This window comes from Babylonia areolata, chromosome 28 (genome assembly GCF_041734735.1).
Source record: "Babylonia areolata isolate BAREFJ2019XMU chromosome 28, ASM4173473v1, whole genome shotgun sequence".
Taxonomy (NCBI): Eukaryota; Metazoa; Mollusca; class Gastropoda; order Neogastropoda; family Buccinidae; genus Babylonia; species Babylonia areolata.
In genome coordinates, this window is record NC_134903.1 from 8013998 (window position 1) to 8036497 (window position 22500).

Genomic DNA, 22500 nt, shown 5'->3' on the forward strand with positions numbered 1-22500 from the left:
ATCCATCCCTCCCTCCCTCCCTCCCTCCATCCATCCATCATACCGTCCCACTGTCTATCCATCCATCCACCTGTCTATCCATCCATCCATTCCTCCTTCCCTCATTCCCTCCCTCCATCCACCTATTCCTCCCTCCACCAACCAACCAACCAACCAACACATCTATCCCACTCACCATCACATCCACCCACTAGTGCAGACCAAACCCAAGCCACCTACACGTACCAACATGCAATCACTTCCACTCCCATCCCATCCATCCACCCATCCATCTGTCTATCCATCCACCCACCCATCCATCTGTCTGTCCATCCATCCACCCATCCATCTGTCTATCCATCCACCCACCCATCCATCTGTCTATCCATCCACCCACCCATCCACCCATCCACCCGCCCATCCTTCCATCCATCCACCCACCCATCCACCCACCCATCCTTCCATCCATCCACCCACCCATCCTTCCATCCATCCACCCACCCATCCACCCACCCATCCTTCCATCCATCCACCCACCCATCCACCCACCCATCCTTCCATCCATCCACCCACCCATCCACCCACCCATCCTTCCATCCTTCCATCCATCCACCCATCCATCGACCCACCCATCCTTCGTTCCTTCCATCCACCCTTCCATCCACCCACCCATCCTTCCACCCTTCCATCCACCCACCCATCCACCCACCCATCCTTCCATCCATCCACCCACCCATCCTTCCATCCATCCACCCACCCATCAACCCACCTATCCTTCCATCCATCCACCCACCCATCCACCCACCCATCCTTCCATCCATCCACCCACCCATCCACCCACCCATCCTTCCATCCATCCACCCACCCATCCACCCACCCATCCTTCCATCCATCCACCCTTCCATCCACCCACCCATCCTTCCATCCATCCACCCACCCATCGACCCACCCATCCTTCCATCCACCCATCCACCAACCCACCCACCCATCCACCCACCCACCCACCCATCCTTCCATCCATACACCCACCCATCCACCCACCCATCCTTCCACCCATCCACCCACCCATCCACCCACCCATCCTTCCATCCACCCATCCACCCACCCATCCACCCACCCATCCTTCCATCCACCCATCCATCCACCCATCCACCCACCCATCCTTCCATCCATCCACCCACCCATCCACCCACCCATCCTTCCATCCACCCATCCACCAACCCACCCACCCATCCACCCACCCATCGACCCACCCATCCTTCCATCCACCCATCCACCAACCCACCCACCCATCCTTCCATCCACCCATCCATCCACCCATCCACCCACCCATCCATCCACCCACTTCCATCCATCCGCCTGTCCGTCCACCCATCCACCCACCCATCCATCCACCCACTTCCATCCATCCGCCTGTCCGTCCACCCACCCATCCACCCGTCCATCCACCCACCCATCTTTCCATCCATCCACCCACCCATCCACCCACCATCTTTCCACCCATCCACCCATCCTTCTATCCACCCATCCACCCACTCATCCTTCCATCCTTCCATCCATCCACCCACCCATTAACCCACCCATCCTTCCATCATTCCATCCACCCATCCACCAACCAACCCACCCATCCTTCCATCCATCCATCCATCCATCCACCCACCCATCCTTCCATTCATCCATCCACCCACCCATCCTTCGATCCATCCGCCTGTCCATCCACCACCCATCCACCCGTCCACCCGTCCATCTCAACGTTGTCGTGCTGTGTGCGTTGCAGAGTCCAGAGTCAGATGGCATCATAGAGTTCAAGACCCCCGTGTACCACAACAAAGAGTGCTACTTCTCTGATGGGCTGCGACAGATTGGTTAGTGGCACCCTCTTTGAATTTTTTGTTGTTTAATTTTTTGTTATACTTATTTATCCATTCATTTATTGATTGATTGGTTTATTGATGATAAATTTATTTTCGCTTGTTGGTCCTTCAACTTATAACGCACTCTCCCAGACACTTAGAAAGGCTCCCACATTGTCAGCCTTTAAGGCTGGGCTTAAGACCCACCTTTACAAACTCCATCTGACTGAGTAAGTTAACACCAGGTGTAACCTAGGCCATAGGTTTTAAGTGCTGAAACCTTTTAATGTTTTGTATATATATATATATATATATATATATATATATATATATATATATATATATATATATATATGTGTGTGTGTGTGTGTGTGTGTGTGTGTGTGTACTTTTTTGTGGATAAGTGTAGATATATTTTCTTGTGTGTGGATGAGCATAGTTTTGTGGATAAGTGTGTAAATATTCTTGCCTTCTTAAGAAATTGTAATGGCGCTTAGAGCTCTCCAAGGGGATAAGCGTCTTAAAATGTACTTTATTATGATTATTATTTACTGTTTTCTTGATTATTGACTCACTTGTGTAAACAAAGTGAGTCGATGTTTTAACCCGGTGTTCGGTTGTCTGTGTGTGTGTGTGTGTGTGTGTGTGTGTGTGTGTGTGTGTGTGTCCGTGTGTCTGTGTGTCCGTGGTAAACTTTAGCATTGACATTTTCTCTGCAAATACTTTGTCAGTTGACACCAAATTTGGCATAAAAATAGGAAAAATTCAGTTCTTTCCAGTCACCTTGTTTAAAACAATATTGCACCTCTGGGATGGGCACAAAAAAATAAAAAAGAAGCCTAATTATATGCAAACTGCATTTACTGTTATATTTATATCTTTTGTATTCTCTAAACTTGGCACTTTGACCTCTTATTCTGACACAACAACAAGAGGAGTCATATTATTATCATTTTTTGTTCAAACAGGAACTTCTTTTGCTAAGCATGGAATTTTTATTTATTTTGCAAACGTTTTGGTGCAGATAGTTTAAAAGGGAAATTACTCTGTAATTAATGCTAGGGGACTTAATTTATCACAAGTGAGTCTTGAAGGCCTTGCCTCTCTTGTCTATCTATCTATTGGTCAATGTATAAAACAGTTATCTTGTCTGTCTATCTTTCTTGTCAATTGATTACAGATTCTATCTATCTGTTTTGTCTGTTGATCAAAATGTATATGTCTGTCTGGTCAATTCATTAAATAATCATTTATCTATCTGTCTATTTATCAGTTCATTTTTTTTGGTATTGTTTTAATCATTCATTCACTCATTCATTAATTTACTAGTTATCCGTGTCTTTGTCTATTTCTTTGATTTATTTATATATATATATATATAATCACAGGGCATGATGAAGATTTTTGACTCACCTATGCAGAGTCTATGTAAAAAGCTGGTGTTCGGTTGTGTGTGTGTCTGTGTGTGTGGCAAATTTCAACATTGTCATTATCTCTGGAAATACTATTTCAGTTGATACCAATTGTTTCACAGAAACAGCAAATGTTCCGTTCTTTCCACAGATTCTAATCATAGTGATGCTGCATCTCTGGGAAGGGCACATAATAAATGCAAACTATTTTCACACAATTTACTATTACATTTGTTTTCCTTTTTTATACACAAACCTTTTTATGTGACACACTTACACACTGAACAATAGCAGTTGTTTAATATTTTTTGTTGTTGAAAATGGAACTTATTTCGCTCAGTAGGGAAGTTACAGTCACACACACACACACACACACACACACACACACACACACACACACACACACACACACACACACACACACACACACACACATCTCCGAACGCACCTGTTAATTGGGCGTTATACTGATAGGCTGACAACTGATTATTAGTAAGGGGAGATCATTTTCTTTTTAACAGATCTCACTCATCAAAGACATTACATTTTAAAACATGACTGCGCATAAAGAATTTTGTTTTGCATTTCATCCACAGTGTGAAGGTTTTACACTATCAACATTTTGAGAATGATGCTAACTACCACATTGAGGTTTTACACTATCAGCATTTTGAGGATGATGCTAACTACCACGTTGAGGTTTCACACTATCAACATTTTGAGGATGATGCTAACTACCACGTTGAGGTTTCACACTATCAACATTTTTGAGAATGATGCTAGCTACCACATTGAGGTTTCACACTATCCACATTTTGAGAATGATGCTAATTACCACATTGAGGTTTCACACTATCGACATTTTGAGAATGATGCTAACTATCACATCGAGGTTTCACACAATCAACATTTTGAGAATGATGCAAACTACCACATTGAGGGTTTACACTATCAGCATTTTGAGAATGATGCTAACTACCACATTGAGGTTTCACACAATCAGCATTTTGAGAATAATGCTAACACATCGAGGTTTCACACAATCAACATTTTGAGAATGATGCTAACTACCACATTGAGGTTTCACACTATCCACATTTTGAGAATGATGCTAACTACCACATTGAGGTTTCACACTATCAACATTTTGAGAATGATGCTAACTACCACATTGAGGTTTCACACTATCAGCATTTTGAGAATGATGCTAACTACCACATTGAGGTTTCACACTATCAGCATTTTGAGAATAATGCTAACACATTGAGGTTTCACACTATCAACATTTTGAGAGTGATGCTAACTACCACATTGAGGTTTTACACTATCAGCATTTTGAGAGTGATGCTAACTACGACATTGGCGTGGGTGTTTTTGTTCCAATGCTGACCACGCCCCTTGTGGATAGACTTCATCCTGGTATACGAAGAGCCCTTGGAGACCAAGAAGGTTCACGCCGAGGACTCCAGGAAGGTGCAGTGGAGGAACAAGTTCATGAAGAACCTCAGGAAGGCCGGGCTTCAGACTGAGGAGGTGGGTGTGTAGTGTTGGGTTGGACTGGGTTGAGTTGGGTTTGGTTGGGATGTCTTGTATTGCGTTGCATTTTCAAGATCAAGGAATGTGCAGTGAAGGAACAAGATCATTAAGAACCTCAGGAAGGCCGGGCTTCAGACTGAGGAGGTGGGTGTTGGGTTGTGTTGTGTTAGGTGGGTTGTGTTGGGTTGGGTTGGGTTGGGTTGGATTGGTTGGGATGTGTTGGGTTGGGTAGGTTGTGTTGTGCTGTGCTGGGTTGTGCTGGGTTGGGTTAGGTTAGGTTGTGTTGGGTTGGTTTGGGGTGGGTTGGGTTGTATTGTGCTGTGTTGTGTTGGGTTGGGTTGGGCTGGGTTGTGTTGTGTTGGGTGGGTTGTTTTATGTTGTGCTGTGCTGGGGTGGGGTGGGTTGTGTTGTGTTGGGTTGTATTGTGTTGGGTTGGGTTGGGTTGGCTGTATTGTGTTGGTTTGTGTTGTGTTGTGTTGTGTTGGGTTGTATTGTGTTGGGTTGGGTTGGGTTGGGGTGGGTTGGGTTGGGTGGGTTGTGTTGTGCTGAACTGTGCTGTGCTGTACTGTGTTGTGTTGTGTTGGGTTGGGTTAGGTTAGGTTGGGTTGGGTTGGGTTGGGTTGTATTGGGTTGTGCTGTGTTGGGTTGTTTTGGGTTGGGTTGGGTTGTGTTGTATTCTGTTGTGTCGTATCGTGTTTGGTTCGCGTTGCGTCGCGTCGTACCGTAACGTACTGCATTATATTGTATTGTATTGTATTGTATTCTCTCTCTCTCTCTCTCTCTCTCTCTCTCTCTCTCTCTCTCTCTCTCTCTCTGTGCTATGCTATGCTATGCTATGCTGTAGTGCTGTACTACACCATGCTGTGCTGTGTTCAGGGGATGCTCGACAGCGGCAAAAAACTTGAACACCCTCGTCAAGTTGTCTGTCTGTTTGTCTGTCTTCTGTCTCTCCGTCTATCCCTCTATCTATGCTATGCTATGCTATGCTATGCTATGCTATGCTATGCTGTGCCGTGTCCAGGAGATGTTGGAGAGCGGCAAGAAGCTGATCACCTTCGTCAAGCTTCACGCTCCCTGGGACGTGTGCTGTCTGCACGCTGAGGACCTGTGTCTGAGGGCGCCCCTGCAGGTACTGACTGCTGTCACTGACACACTGACACGCTGACACTGTGACACACTGACACACTGAGGACCTGTGTCTGAGGGCACCCCTGCAGGTACTGACTGCTGTCACTGACACACTGACACGCTGACACTGTGACACACTGACACACTGAGGACATGTGTCTGAGGGCACCCCTGCAGGTACTGACTGCTGTCACTGACACACTGACACTATGACACACTGACACACTGAGGACCTGTGTCTGAGGGCGCCCCTGCAGGTACTGACTGCTGTCACTGACACACTGACACTTCGACACACCGACACTTTGACACACTGGCACTTTGACACACTGACACTTTGACACACTGGCACTTTGACACACTGACACTATGACACTTTGACACACTGACACTATGCCACTTTGACACACTGGCACCTTGACACACTGACACTTTGACACACTGACATTATGACACTCTGACACACTGGCACCTTAACACACTGGCACTTTGACACACTGAAACTATGGCACACTGACACTATGACACACTGAGGACCTGTGTCTGAGGGCACCCCTGCAGGTACTGACTGCTGTCACTGACACACTGACACACACTGGCACTTTGACACACTGACACTTTTACAGAGCGACACTGCCACGCTGACATACTGACACTTTAACATTCTGACACACTGACACTTTGGAACTCTGACACACTGACACCGACACACTGAGGACGTGTGTCTGAGGGCACCCCTACAGGTACCGACTGCTGTCACTGCCACACTGACACACTGGCACTTTGATACTCTGGCACACTGACACGCTGATACTGACACACTGGCATCGACACAATTACACTGACACACTGATGACCTGTGTCTGAGGGCATCCCTGCAGGTACTGCTCTCACTGACACACTGACACTGTCTGATACACTTAACTGACACGCTTACTGACACACTTGCACTGACTGAAACTGACACCTGTGTCTGAGGGGCACCCCTGCAGGAACTGATTGCTGTCACTGACACACTGAGGACCTGTGTCTAAGGGCACCCTGCAGGTTCCGGAGACACACTGACACACTGACCCTGACACACACTGACGCTTTAACACACTGACACTGACACGCTGAGGACACCCCTGCAGGTACTGACTGCTCACTGACACACTGACATACGGGATGACACACTGACTGACACACAGACTGACATACTGACTGACACACTGACACGCTGAGGACCCGTGTCTGAGGACACACCTGCAGGTACCTACTGACTTGCTCACTAACACACCGACACACTGACACACTGACACATTTAAACTGACACAATGACATTGACACAGTGACACACACAGTGACACAATGACACACTGACTGACTCTGATGTGAAACTGACCCGACAGTCTATCACAATTATTTCTTCTTCTTCTTCTTCTTCTTCTTCTTCTTCTTCTTCTTCTTCTTCTTCTTCTTCTCTGTCTTTGTGTCTGTCTTTCACATCTCCATGGGATGTTCTGTCTAGTTTAGCACACACACACACACACACACACACACACACACACACACACACACACACACACACACACACACACACACACACACACACACAAATCGAAGACATCGATGTTTGGATTTGAAATTTCATGAACACTCTTATAAGTTAATATATCCTTGCATTATCTGCATCGTGAATTGGGCCCGTTAGGTTTGTTTTGTGGTGTCCTGTTTACGATGTGCATTGAGAGAGAGACCGTGGGAGATACACACAGAGAGAGAGAGGGGGGGGGGGGGGGTAGAGAGGAAGAAAAGGAGAGAGAGGGGGACGGGGAGAAAGAGAGGTTTCAGTTTCAATTGCAAGGCGTCAAAGCTTGCGAATGGATCCAGATACGCCACTCCATATGAGAGAGATAGACACAGAGAGAGAGAGAGAGAGAGAGAGAGAGAGAGAAGGGGGAAGAGAGAGGGAGAGAGAGAGAGAGAGAGAGAGAGAGAGAGAGAGAGAGAGAGAGAGAGAGAAGTTTCAGTTTTCAGGAGGTGTCAAAGCTTGCGGCTCGATCAATATACGCCACTCCATATCAGACAGAGAGAGAGAGAGAGAGAGAGAGAGAGAGAGAGAGAGAAGAGAAGATACTGAAATATCAATTTAATGAAATAAAGAAAGAAAGAAATGTGTGAGTGAACATGTGTGCGCGTCTGTTAGTGTCTGTGCATTTTGCTTGTGCAAGAGGGTTGTTTTTTGGGGGGATGTTGATTTCTTTTTCCATCTCTCTCTATCTCTTTTTAATTCAACACCTGCACCCATCAGTTTCATGATATTATTATCTATCACACTTTCAGTATCAACTGCACTGAATGCCCGCACTTGCAGTAATATAGCCTGTGTCACGATTATAAATTATTTCGCGGGAAACATGATTAATACTTTTTGCAATATGTTGTTATTTCATATTTCACCACGTCTATCATTATTTGTGATATATATATATATATATATATATATATATATATATATATATATATATATATATATATATATATATATATAGCACAAATAATAATAGACGTGGTGAAAAATGAAATGAAACTTTTTTTGCAGTGTTATTATGGAATCGTGTGCACCTTTCTTCGTATGCTTTGCTATCTATACTCCTGCATTTTGTTTTTAAATATGATTATTGGTCACGACTTAAAAAAAAAAATGTTTTCTTTTTTTTTTTTTACATCATAACACTTTCGAAGCTGCTGCAAGGCTTTGCCTGTTATTGATAGCTATGTTTTTTGCAGTTATGGATGCGATTGTATTAAAAAAAAATCTATAGGGCTCAATGAATTAAAAAGCCTATATTCTTTATATTATATTTTTCTCTTTTTTTTCCTTTTCTATTTTTTTTCGTGGATGATCTTTGATTGTCATAAACTGTTTCGATGTGAATGTCTTCTTTTTTTTTTTTTTTTTTTTTTTTTTTTACAGAAGCTGATTGTTTCTTTTCTTTTTTCAAAGATATTTCGTGGGTATCAAAAAAACGTTTTCGGAACTATGCTGTTATTATCTTTCTTTTATAGGCTAATGGTATGCATTACTATGTGATTTCGTGTGTGATTTGTCATTATTATCATTATTATCATTTTTCTTCTTCTTATTATTATTATTATCATGAGTATTACTATTATTATCATCATTATTATTGTGGTTCTTCTTTTGTTGTTATCTGCGGTAGGTAGACCCATTTTTTCTAGAAAGGAAAATATAGTTACAGTTCCTTGAAATCAGAAAGCACTCTGCAAAACCAGACGCTGAGCATATATGTCGGTGAACGTAAAGATGTTCAGATGAATAATAGAAACAAGTGTAAAGCTGACGTTTTGACTCAAAAGAATGCTTTCGCAACACAGAAAGGAATAATAGAAACAAGTGTAAAGCTGACGTTTTGACTCCAAAGAACGCTTTCGCAACACCAGAAAGGAATAATAGAAATAAGTGTAAAGCTGACGTTTTGACTCCAAAGAACGCTTTCGCAACACAGACAGTGTCAACATAAGCACACAAAAAATAAACAGCATATCGAAGAGCACACAGCTGTCACCCTCAAACAGAGAGAGTGAGAGAGAAAGGAGGAGGGGGGGGGATACAGAGACGGACAGACAGAGATAGAGAGAGAGAGGCAGAAAGAGAGAGAAATAGACAAAGTGCAACAGACAGACAGACAGACTTTTACTCAGTAAAGGGGGAGAGAGAAAGAGGAGAGTGAGGAGAAAATAGCGACAGAGAAAGAGAGAGAGAGAGAGGGAGAGAGAGGAGAGTGGGAGAAAAATAGCGAGATAGAAAGAGAGAGAGAAAGGGAGAGAGAAAAAGAGATTGATAGAGGGAGACAGAGAAAGAGACAGAAACAGAGACAGAGAGACATGGAGAGATAGGTAGGTAGGTAGGTAGGTAGAGAGAGAAAGAGAGAGAGACACAGACAGACAGACAGACGGAAAGTCTGCTCAATAAACGCCATGAAGAAATATCATTAGTAACAGGAGTGGATATGAGGATAGTTTGTCCATGGAGGGGGGGGAGGCGAGGGGGCCGGGGGGAGGGGTTAGGAAAGGGGAATGAGATAGTTTGTTCATGGGGGCGGGGAGGAGCGGGGGGAGGGGGTTGGATAAAGAGAGAGTGGTGTGGTGGTGGGGAGGTAGAGAAGACACAATGCGCAAAGTTTAACCCATTAAATCCTGTCCAGTCCAGCTCAACTGACAGTGAAAAGCACTCTGCATTGACACAAACGCCACGCGGTTTCAATACATATGGAAACCACACGGATGTCTTGTCCTTTTTTTTTTTTTTTTTTTTTTTTTTTTTTGTCCCTCCCCCTCTTGATCACAAATCCGCAATGCCATTTTTTGGCTGTGCTTTCTAACAGATGTCACGTGTGTGCAAAAGAGGGAGAGACAGAGACAGGGATACAGAGACAGAGACTGATTCAGATACAGAGACAGAGATAGGGGGAGAGACAGGGACAGAAACAGAGAATTAGAGTCGGGGAGAGAGAGAGAGCCAGACAGACAGACAGAGACAGAGAGACAGAGACAGGGGCAGAGACACCCCCGACCCCTCCCCCCCACAGAGAGAGAGAGAGAAAGAGAGACGGACAGACAGAGAGAGACAGGGGCAGAGCCTCCCCCCCCCCCCACACAGAGAGAGAGAGAGAGAGAGAGAGAGAGAGAGAGATGCAGAAAGGGAAAAACAAACATAGATACGGACATATTTTTGTTTTGCAATACAAACGAAACATCCACATTCGAGCGTGAATATTGGCAGGACTGAACCAAGCTGAATCTCGACAGATGAGAACCAAACTCAAACTCTCTGGAAGAAACTTCTTCTCTTCTTTTTGTGGACCTTGTAGCATGCAGGTTTTGAAATATTCTTAATTCAGCGCTCTTGAAGGGCAGACGACCATTTCAATATCCGAGGCCAAGACCCTCTTCAAAAAGCAGTTTGGTCAGAGAGCAGGCAGGGCTTCTGAAGTCTTTGTGATGAAACTTTGGGGCAGACTGGGGGAAACTCCGACAGCTTTCGAGAAGAGCAGTAGATTGCCTGGGTCCCAATATGTTCGTGGAGAGAGAGAGAGAGAGAGAGAGAGAGAGAGAGAGAGAGAGAGAGAGAGTTAAGGCAGATATGGGAAGCTCCGAAAGTTTTGGAGGAAAGCAATAGGTTGTCTTGAGTTCAGTACATTCAGAGAGAGAGAGAGAGAGAGGCAGAGAGACAGAAACAGACAGACACAGAGAAGGAGATGAACAGAAACGGAGACAGAGAGAGACAGAGACAGAGTGTGATGAAGAATGTGTTGGGGAATAGAAAGACAGAGAGGGAGAGAGACAGAAGATGAGAAAAAAAGAAGAAAGAATGACAGATAGACAGACAGACAGAGAGTTACTAAAGACTGAAAAAGAAGAGGGAAAGAGAAACACAGAGAGAGAGGGGGGGAGACAGACAGACCGACAGACAGACAAACTCAGAGTTACAAAAGTCCCATAGAACATGGCCTTATACCCAAACTGCATTGTATATCAGATCTTAGAGTGGCCAATAAAATTGTGCAAGTCCTGTCAGGATAAAACCTCTTCGCCACAGCCACTGCTCAGTTGATATTTATTCATTTGTTTGTTTCTTGGGACATCTTGCTACAGCGCATATTCTTGAAGCTCTATGTGCTTTACAGTAGCACTAAAAATATTCACTGAAACATTCCCACACAAATGCGTGCATATAATTTGAAACATAGGTAGGAGAGAACAATTAATTAAAAGAGATCATGTCATTGAATAAATCGAGAAATGTATCAGATAGAGGGTAACGTTAGCCAGTACCACACACCGACATAACACGAAACCATTGTCCGAAACTGGCCAGCCTTTTTTTTTTCAAACAGGAGAATAACCAATTCACTTTGTGTGGGGGTTGGGGTATTTACAGAAGAAACATACCAAAGACTTATTTCTCACCCCCAACCCCAAACCCCACTCGCCCCCGGAAAACCCCTGACGTCACCTAGTGAATCTAAACATGAGTGTTTGAGAGTAACGTTGCTATAATGACCGTCTGCTTGGGAGCGGGACTCCCTCAAAGACGTGTTTGAGAGTAACGTTGCTATGGTGACCGTCTACATGGGAGTGGGACTCCCTCAAAGACGTGTTTGAGAATAACGGTTGCCTTGGCGATGGTCTTGATTGCGTAGGTGGTTGGGTGGAAAAGATTAACTGGCAATGCTTCGAAGAAGGTAAGTAAACTATGCAGGGAAATAGATGGAGGTGTTTTTTGTTTTTGTTTTTGTTTTTAGGGTGGGTGATATCGTTTAAAGAAAACAAAAAAACTTTTGTATCCCTTTCCCTTTATTTATCTCTGTATGCTAAGACTGGACAGGATCATCGGATGAATGACATAAATCAGAGTTCGGTCATTTTTAGAAGGGCTTTTTTTCTTTTTGTTTTTGTTTTTGTTCACAGTCCCAGTTCTTTTTCTTCTTCTTTTCATCTAAGCCCGAACCATTGATAATGATTTTTTTTTTCAGGCGAGACTTTGGTGTAGGTGTGAGGGGGGTAGGGGAGGGGAGTGTTGTGGGGGGGAGTGGTTGTGGGAAAAGTAGACTGTATCCTTTATTTATACTTGTTTTGTGTATTCGTTCGTGTGTTGTTGTTGTTGTTGTTTGTTGTTGTTGTTTTGTTGGGTTTTTTGTTTGTTTGGGTTTGTGTGTGTGTGTGTGTGTGTGTGTGTGTGTGTGTGTGTGTGTGTGTGTGTGTTTTGTTTCTTGTTTAACGTCTACTATCCACAATCGTGATTTTAGACGAAATTCAATTCCAACCCCCTTCCCAAGCCCAGCTTTGTCTTTTGTTATTGCCACTTTTCCTATTCATATTTCCTCAGTCTGCATTTGATACATACATACATACATACATACATATTTAGATAGATAGATAATAGAACAAATAACTAGTAAACTGGTGACGTTACAAGAAAGAAGCCAGTGGGGCTCCTAATTTAACCCTGAGCTATTTCAACAAACAGAAGATGAACTATCGTATGAAACGTTTCCGAAGGGGGAAAAAAATGGAACTGCAGATTTAAGTAAAATGAATTAGATAAAAAAAAAATGTTTTCAGATGTTCACATTCATTGATGACATCCGTAGGGGGTATTGACATTACGCTGCCATAAATGCAAGTCACTTTAAAAGTAATTTTGTTTTTATATAGCTTCCGATCAATCGTAGTCTTCACACAAGACTGGTTAGCCTTCGGTTACTGTAATGTCCTTTCGTTTTAGAAGAAAACGTGTGGTCAAATTTACGCAAGATACAGTTGACATTATTTCCAATAGGGGTGGTCCCCAACTTCAGTTCATTTTGATAATATGATTATAATGAAAATCGAGTAAGAATTGTTGTTGTTGTTTGTTAATATATATATATATATATATATATATATATATATATATATATATAGAGAGAGAGAGAGAGAGAGAGAGAGAGAGAGAGAGAGATGTCTGTGTCTGTGTCTGTGTGTCCGTGTGCACGTTTATGTGATATATTTTTGTTGTTGGTTTGAATATATCCCAATTCCTTTATCTGCATGATTTTTTTTTTTTTTTTTTTTTAAAGCAAGAGGTGTTTTAGTGAAAGGAAACATAGAATTCAGTAGATTTTTTCTTTATTCTTAACTTTTGTTTTGATTACTTTCAATATATATATATATATATTTTTTTTTTTCCTGTCTTACCTTATTATTCCATTCTATTATAACATCATTAGTTTCTCTTTCCCATTTTTTTATAATCATTATTTTGTCGTCTTTTTAAATTTTTTTATTGTTTGTCTATTTCTTTGTTTAGACATCATGTGTAGAAGGCTGGGTTGTTAAACAGATTTTATTTCATTACTGATTTTAAAAAATAAAAATGGTTTTCTTTCCTGATTTATTGATTGTTTAACCCATCCAGGGAAAGGTGGTGGTGGTAGTAGCAGTAGTGGTGGTGGTGGTGGTGGTGGTGGTGGTAGAGATGAGTACACCAGAAGGAAACTTGAAGGAAAAATGCGTAAGGAGTACTGCCCCCTTCCTATGCCCTGCTTCCCCCCCCCCCACCCCCCACCCCCCTCTATCTCTCTCTTTCTTTCTCTCTCGATCCGTCATTGTCTCTGTCTGTCTGTCTGTCTCCGTCTCTCTCTCTCTCTCTCCCTTTCTCTCTCTCTCTCTCTCTCTCTCTCTCTCTCTCTCTCTCTCCCTGTCTCTCTCTCTCTCTTTCTTCCTATCTCTCTTTCTCTCCCTCTAAGTGGATGTAAAAAAAGCATGTTACTTGCTTATCTATTACCCTTGATAATAAAGATTTTGTCTTTGTCTTGTCTTGTCTCTGTATCTCTCTGCTTGTCTGTCTGTCTCTATCCCTCTCTCTCTCTCCCCCCTCTCTCTCTCTATGTCTCTCTCTCCCCCCCACCATCCCCCTCTCCCTCTGTCTCTCTGTGTGTGCTTGTCACTCTGTCTCTGTCTCTCTCGCCTCCCCTTCCCTGTCTCAGTCCAGACCATGCAAACAAACGATACACCCGTCCCCCCCCCTCCCCCCGCCACCTCCACTGTCCTACTCCCTTCCCTACTTGATAATGTTTCGTTTTGCATTAGAATGATGTATATCACTAACTCTATGAGGTAGAGAGTTTCTGTTGATATGCACTGGAAGACGTCGCTGCATTAAGTTGGTCCTAATTGTGAAAACTGTAAGGCTGATGTTGTAGTTGGTATTTGTTGCTGGGGTTTTTTTTTTTCTGTTTTACATTTACGTAAATTGTAATGTGGCAAAGATGTTCTCTTCACTTGTGGAGACAAGCGAGAGAGAGAGAGAGAGAGAGAGAGAGAGAGCGCTTCTGTGACTATGACTTGCATTCTATTTTTTTTACAGAGAAATGAGGAAATACAAGCTGTGAGTGAGTGTGTGAGAAGAGTATAACCGTGTTCAAAAACGTAGATTGTTCTAGAGACCATATAGACCTGTAGTTTTCTGTTACCATAGAAACCCAGACAGCATACTAATGTTGGATCAAACATTCTGACTGAACTGAAGTCAGTAGATGCTACGACGATAACAACAGCAAGCTATCATTATTTCTGCAAAGAGGCAATATAAACGCTTAAGTTATTTGGCCTCTTAGGTGTACGTTGAAGTTGCAGTTGCCTTCCAACCAGATGGTAAAACCAAAAAGAAAAGCATACCTGCTCATAACTCTGTTAGCGTATTGCTTAAAGAACCAGTCTGATAATAATGTACACGTTTTACCGAACACCATCAGTGTCATCCTGTCGATCGTTTTTGACTCACTTGTGTAAACAAAGTGAGTCTATGTTTTAACCCGGTGTTCGGTTGTCTCTGTGTGTGTGTGTGTGTGTGTGTGTGTCTGTGTGTCCGTGGTAAACTTTAACATTGACATTTTCTCTGCAAATACTTTGTCAGTTGACACCAAATTAGGCATAAAAATAGGAAAAATTCAGTTCTTTCCAGTCATCTTGTTTAAAACAATATTGCACCTCTGGGATGGGCACAAAAAATAAAAAATGAAGCCTAATTATATGCAAACTGCATTTACTGTTATATATATATTTTTTTGTATTCTCTAAACTTGGCACTTTGATCTGATATTCTGACCCAACAACAAGAGGAGTCATTATTATCATTTTTTGTTCAAACAGGAACTTCTTTTGCTAAGCATGGAAGTTTTATTTATTTTGCAAACGTTTTGGTGCAGATAGTAAAAAAGGGAAATTACTCTGTAATTATGCTTGGGGACTTAATTTGTTTTAAACTGATCTTTCTCACCTTAAACATTACATTTTGAAATTATACTCAATACATAAAAAGCTTGTGTGTTTTACTCTCAGTCACAAGTGAGTCTTGAAGGCCTTGCCTTTCTTGTTTAAGGTTGTGTTTCGTTTGAAACCAATGTCAGTGTAACTTCAGTGTCAGCTTCAAGGAGTTGCCAAGAGCATGTGGACAGATACACTACATCAGATCTGCTGTGGAAACTAAAATAAAGCAAATGTAATGTAATGGGGACAGCCCTTTTTCTAACGAACAGTACTTCTTAGCAGCAGCCAAGTGGTTATGGCAACGAAGGCACGTCAAATGTTGCTATTCTTTTTTTCTTTTTTTTCTTTCTTCTTTTTTTTTCTTCTATCTTTGTGTAACTTTCTTTCCTTTTTCTTTTCTTGTCTCTGAGTACGGAACAATTACTGCTCTTGGTGTAAATCCAGCGTTGTTTGGTTTACGCAAGGGCAATTTGTTGCACGGAGAAAATGTTTACGTAACGTTTAAATCACAATGAGATTGAGGTGGCTTGGCTGATGTTACTGGGAATTTCTTTTCTTGTTCTTTTTCGTCTTTTTTTTTTCTTCTTTCTTTTTTTTGTATTGTATTGTATTGTATTTCTCTCTCTCTCTCTCTCTCTTTTTTTTATCACAACAGATTTCTCTGTGTGAATTCGGGCTGCTCTCCCCAGGGAGAGCGCGTCGCTACACTTCAGCGCCACCACCACCCCCCTCCCCCCGCCACCCCCCTTTTTTTTGTATTTTTTCCTGCATGCAGTTTTTGTTTGTTTTTCCTATCGAAGTGGATTTTTTTTGCCAGGAACAACCCTTTTGTTGCCGTGGGTTCTTTTACGTGCGCTAAGTCCATGCTGCACACGAGACCTCGGTTTATCGTCTCATCCGAATGACTAGCGTCCAGACCACCACTCAAGGTCTAGTGGAGGGGAAGAAAATACCGGCGGCTGAGCCGTGATTCGAACCAGCGCGCTCAGATTCTCTCACTTCTTAGGCGGACGCGTTACCTCTAGGCCATCACTCCGCATATATATCTAAGCGTCTGACAAGTAAAAAATCTCACGTTACCTAGGGCACAGTCTAACTGCTAATGACAACGCTGGGGTATAACTAGAAGGAGTGGAAGGGAATTTTGTTTAATGTCTCGACACATGATTGTACTTGTGATTGTTGACATTTTTTGCTAACTCACTCAGTACGGCCAGTTCTCTCTTCTCCTCTACACAGACCCCTCGGATGTCCAGTGGGTGTCTCAATGACCCAACCTTTAGCTTCCGTCGTCAGAATTGTGGTATTATTTGTCAACATTCACCTCTTCAGTATAAGAGCCTTCCGCTTGCAATATTTTGATGATGGTAATTGGGGTGAAACGCTGTTAACGTCGTCTCTTTCGCCGTTCGTATGGAGAGAGTTAACGTGCTAATTTTCACACTTGGTTGTTATCGTTTAAAAGGTCTCAGGAAAAGATAAGAAAGAAAGAAAAAACAGAAAACAGTTCCTCAAAACTGACATTAGCATGTTGTCTGGGATTGTACTAGAATGATGGTGTGTGGTCAAGCTTTTTGTGGGTGTGTGTATGTATGTATGTAGGTTGAGCATGTATCGTGAAGGTGAAAGTGTAGACAATGGAATGTATGAAGAACTCCAGCCATGGTGATGTACTGGCTGTAGGTGAGGAGGAAAAAATCCATATTTTATCAAAAGGTATGAACTTTCCCGCAAGCTACATGTTGTGGAAAAGATGCTGTGCTTGGATGTATTATGTATGGTAGAGTACATAGCGTGTGCAATGTATGAATGTATGTCTCTGCACAAGATTCAGCGCTATATAAATACAATTATTATTATTATTATTATTAATTTATAGTATAGAAAAACAGATATGTGTATGAATGTATGTGTGTAGAGGTTAGATTTTTGTGCAGAAAAAAACATATATGTATGTATGAATGTATGTATGTAGAATACAGCGGAGTATAGTAGAATGTATTTTTTTTTCACAAATGAAAGTTTATAAACATTAAAAGTTCAATCTTTTATTAAGGACTATGACTCTCAAACTAGCAGGCAAGATTGCACTGGCTCTTAGTGCTGCAGCCTTGGGGGGCTAGTTGGCCTTTGGGAACCATCCCAACGCCTGCTGTCCTAAAAAAAACAACAACCTCTTGGCCGAGAGAGTGGGGATGTAACTTGGGCAAGACACTCTCCACTATAATCAAAGTTTAGCCCAGATTGTCGCGACAGCAGTTCTGCTGTTCTGGTGGTCATAGTCGGACACGACTGACTATCATACATGCATTAAAAGGCTGAAGGTTGAAGCAAAACTTGTGCTCCAGTATAAAGCGGGTCAGTGAGAGCAGGCCATGCTCATTACAGACTATGGCGATTGATTTGTAGACTAAAGAAAATAAAGCTATCAGCAGACTACTCAGCAACAAGGAAAACTGAAAGCTTAGTAACACAAAGGCACATGAAGGTATAGATACATACATACATACATACATACATACATAGATGACGTCCTTGGAAACCTGTGCATGTATTTTAGAATGTATTTCAGGCAAACTAAAAGCTATATATATATATATATATATATATATATATATATATATGAGTGCAAGTAGTGAATTTTAGGTCATGTCAATTCAAACAAAACCTTACTAAACGCATAGACGTTACATGGTTAAAAAGAGAGTGAGTTTTGCCGACGTGATGACAGACAAAGGAACAGGAACGGTATTTCACGTGCTTTGCAGTGTCGGCTAAAAGTGTTGTGCTTTCTGTCTCATTTAAAGGACGGTATAATGTCTAAAAGCTCATTTAAAGGACGGTAAAAATGTCTAAGGACTGTATTTATTGTTGTTAGTTGTTGTTTTTTCTTTTTGTTATTGTTGTTGTTTAAAATATCAATACACTGAAGATTTTAAGGACTTTGACTCAATGTGTTAATCGTTCCTATATGTTAAGGATGAAAGTGTGAATTCTTGGTATATGTTCAGGATATTAAGTAAATCTCAGGTAAACACCAGGCATTTAAGGACTGGACATGCTATATTTGTGATATTCGTAAAGGCATGATTAAGGGTTTGATTCGTTTGAAAGATTTTTTGTGCGTTTAAAGTCATGCATTAAAGTCTGGATTTTGTTACAGTGTTATATGTATAACGGATTGTATAGACTGTGTCATAGTTTTGAATGTTAAAACCTGGACATGTTCTATCTGTTTGTTTGGTGAACTCTGAAGCATTATCAGGACATACCCTGTCCCTTGTGTATGATTAGAGCATAACCTTTTGTGAAGGCAAAGACATGTTTGGGAAAGTGAGCACCCTCAACGTTATGTTTCGGGTGTAGTATACTAAGGCATGTAAAGGCATGTTACGTTTTGTGTGTATGGTATGTTGAGGACTCTGCATCGTATATTTGGTTTGTACTGATGCATTTTAAGGACAGCCGTGTGATGCAGGCCATAAAAGCTCCCCAAGGGAATGCTGCATTATGTCTCGGGGTGATGGACGTGGTGTGGTTTTGGAGAAGGAAGAAAAAGAGATTCTATCACATGCTGAGTTTTCGGTGGGGGCAAGGGCATGCCAGGATTTTATTTGGCAGAGGAGTTTGAGCTTAATCAGTTGTGAATGAAGATGAGTTTGTTGGGGGGGGGGAGGGGGGGGTGGGGAGTTTCGTGGCACAGCTGTGAACGAGAGAAATGCGTGTGCTGGATTTATTAATTGATTAATAAAGTGTGAGTGGCTTATTTTGTCGATGTGCTGTTCGAAGGATGTGGTGTGTTTAGGATGAATATCTTCTGGGTTCGTGTTTCTTTTTGTGTGTGTTCTTGTGTCAGTTTTAGCCACTTTCTCATCCGTTTCTCGTTTGTGTGTGTGTGTGTGTGTGTGTGTGTGTGTGTGTGTGTGTGTGTGTGTGAGTGTGTGTGTGTGTGTGTGTGTGTGTGTGTGTGTAGTTGGTCAATGATTAAAATGATTTTAGACGGTGAAAGCGAGAGAGAGAGAGAGAGAGAGGTTAGATTTTTGTTCAGTCATTTCACGTCGTATTCTCCACTAACTAACATGAGATCTTTCTTTTGTAGCGACTCAAGCATACGGTATATACTCTCTCTCTCTCTCTCGCTCGCTCGCTCGCTCGCTCTCTCCCCGTGTGTGTCAACTCTCTCTGTTTATATCTCTCTCTTTCTGGCTATGGCTTCGTCCACAACATCTCCCCCCTCCCTTCTCTCTCTCTCTCTCTTTCTTGCCATCCCCCCTCACACACACACACTCTCTCTCTCTTTGGTTATGGGATTACCCTCTCTCTCTCTGTCTCTCTCTTCCTCGATCCCCTCTCTTTCTCTCTGTCTCTCTCTGTCTGTCTCTCTCTGTCTCTCTCTCTCTCAATAGTTCGCTGCCTCCATCCCTCTCCCTCCCTCTCTCCCCCTCCACCGTCGCTCTGGGTCTTGGAATATCAGTTATCTCTTTCCCCCCTCGACACCCCTCTTCCCCCACTCCCACCCCCTCAAACTATGTTGTTGTTGTTGTTTTTTTTGTTTTTTTATTTCTCTTCCAATAGAAAATGACTGGGTAGGTGTTTTTTTTTAAAATTGTTTAGTTTTTATGTACATGCTTTCTAGAATTCACGCTCTGTCTCCCTCCCTCTAATTTTTTTCTTTCTTTCTTCCTTCCTTCCTTCCTTCCTCCTCTCCTTCCTGCCTTCTTTTCTCCCTTCATTCATTCATTCCTTTCCCTTTTCTCGTTTCTTTCTTTCTTTGGCTTTGAAGGCTTGTTCCCTTCCATATTCTTCTCTCTGCATCCTTTTATGGTTTTACTGATCGTCTTCATCTCCATCATCTGTGTCTCTGCTTCCCTGCCTCTTCCCTCCCTCTTTCGCTGTCTCTGTCTCTGTGTCTGTCTGTCTGTCTCTCTGTCTGTCTCTTCCTGTCTCTTCCAGTCTCTGTCTGTCTGTCTGTCTGTCTATCTGTCTCTCTCTCTCTCTCTCTCCCCTTCTTCTTCTCATTGTCTTTGACTCTTTCTTTCTTGCCTCTGTTGTTTCTCTGTCTGTCTCTGTCTCTGTGTCTGTCTGTCTGCCTCTCTATCTCTTTGTCTCTGTCTCTCTCTGTCTCTTGTCTGTCTGTCTGTCTGTCTCTTCTTCTTCTGCTCATTGTCTTTGACACTTTCTTTCTTGTCTCTGTTGTTTCTCTGTCTGTCTCTGTCTCAGTCTGTCTGTCTGTCTCTCTATCTCTCTCTCTCCTTCTCTCTCTCTTTTTCTCTCTTTCTCTTTTTGTCTCTCTCTCTCTCTTTGTCTCTCTCTCTCTCTTCACCCCCCTCCCTCTCTTTCTATCTCTCTCACTCTCTCTTCACCTCTCTCTCTTTCTCACTCTCTCACTCTCTCTCTCTCTCTCTCTCTCTCTCTCTCTCCCTCCCCCCCCCTTTCTCCCCTACTACCCCTCTCTCTCTGTGTCTCTCGCTCGCTCAAAAGCTGGGTCTCTTGGTCGCTCGCTTTCCCTACTTGTAGCTTATTTTGATTAAATCTTTGTGTAATAGTGTATACAGGTTTTCTTCTTCTTCTTCTTCTTCTTCTTCTTCTTCTCTCTCTGTCTCTCTTTATTTAGTTTATGCTTGGGATCAAGGCTATGTCTTCTGGTAGACATGTATGAGGTTTGTTTGCAATGAATCGTGGGGTGTTTTTTTTTTTTCTTTTCTTTTCTGCTGCTTCTTCTTTTTTGGGGGAGTGGGGGGTGGAGGCTGGGGGAGGGGGAGTTAGGGGTTCAATCCTATGTCGTCTGGCAGTCGTGTATAAAGTGTATTTGCAATGAATCGTTTTTTTTGTTGTTGTTTTTCTTGTTCAAGGGTATGTCTTTCGGCAGTCATGTATGAGGTGTATTTGCAATAATAATAATTCTTCTTCTTCTTTACTGAACTATGTACGCCATTTCACAACACGCTTTCAATGAAGTATCCTTTCATTTGGCTTTGGTTTTTGACAACTGTTTGCAGATTGGTGAGAGCGGCTAGAGGAGGAGAAGACTGTTTGCTTGCATGTGTTAAGAATCTAGTGCTTCGGAGAGGGCACAGAGAGAGAGTGTGGGGGGTGCGGGGCGGGAGGGGGGGGGGGGGGAGAGAGAGAGAACGAGTGAACAAATGAATGAACGAACGTTTTTATTGAAGGAGAAAAGGGAACGAGGGAGGGAGGGAGAAAAGAAGGAGGTGGGGGAGAAGGAGAGAGAAGGAGAGAGAGAGAGAGAGAGGGGGGGGAGAGATGTAGAAGTATCAGTTTAGAGGTAATTATATTTTGGTAAAAAAAAATAAAAATTAAAATGGTTTCGGTCTTTGGAGCATGTATGTATATGTTTGTGTGATGTCTGGGTGTGTGGGGTAAGTTGGTGGTGGTGTGGGGGTGGGGGTGGGGTGGTAGTGGTGCGTTTGTGTGCGCAAGTGTATGCGCATGATTCTGAAAACATTACTCTGGTGGCATACCTTTAAGTTAATGGACTGTACAGGCGCTTTTTTTTGCTTTTTTTTTTAATAATCTTTTCTCACACGAAAGTATAAGGAAATGTTGCACACAGCTTGGAGATGTCTATGAATTATTATCATTCTGTTGGTGCTGTTGTTGTGGTTGTTGTTGTTGTTGTTGTTGATGATGACGATGATGACGATGATCATGATCATGATCATGGTGATGATGGAAGTGATTATTGTTGTGCAGTTTGTAGTTTCGTAGTGTCTGTTAAAAAAATTATTGTTGTATGTAGATCGTTTTAGGAATAA

At 42.5% G+C, this 22500-nt stretch overlaps 1 pseudogene across 1 annotated transcript in view; it reads left to right on the top strand.

Annotated features, from left to right (window-relative positions):
• Positions 1–22500, top strand: part of LOC143301775 (anoctamin-7-like) — a 167933-nt pseudogene that overhangs the window by 113959 nt on the left and 31474 nt on the right. Inside the window, exons 3-5 of the transcript XR_013057840.1 lie at positions 1757–1844; positions 4653–4777; positions 5802–5909. The product of XR_013057840.1 is annotated as an anoctamin-7-like (transcript). The remainder of the gene's footprint in view (positions 1–1756; positions 1845–4652; positions 4778–5801; positions 5910–22500) is intronic.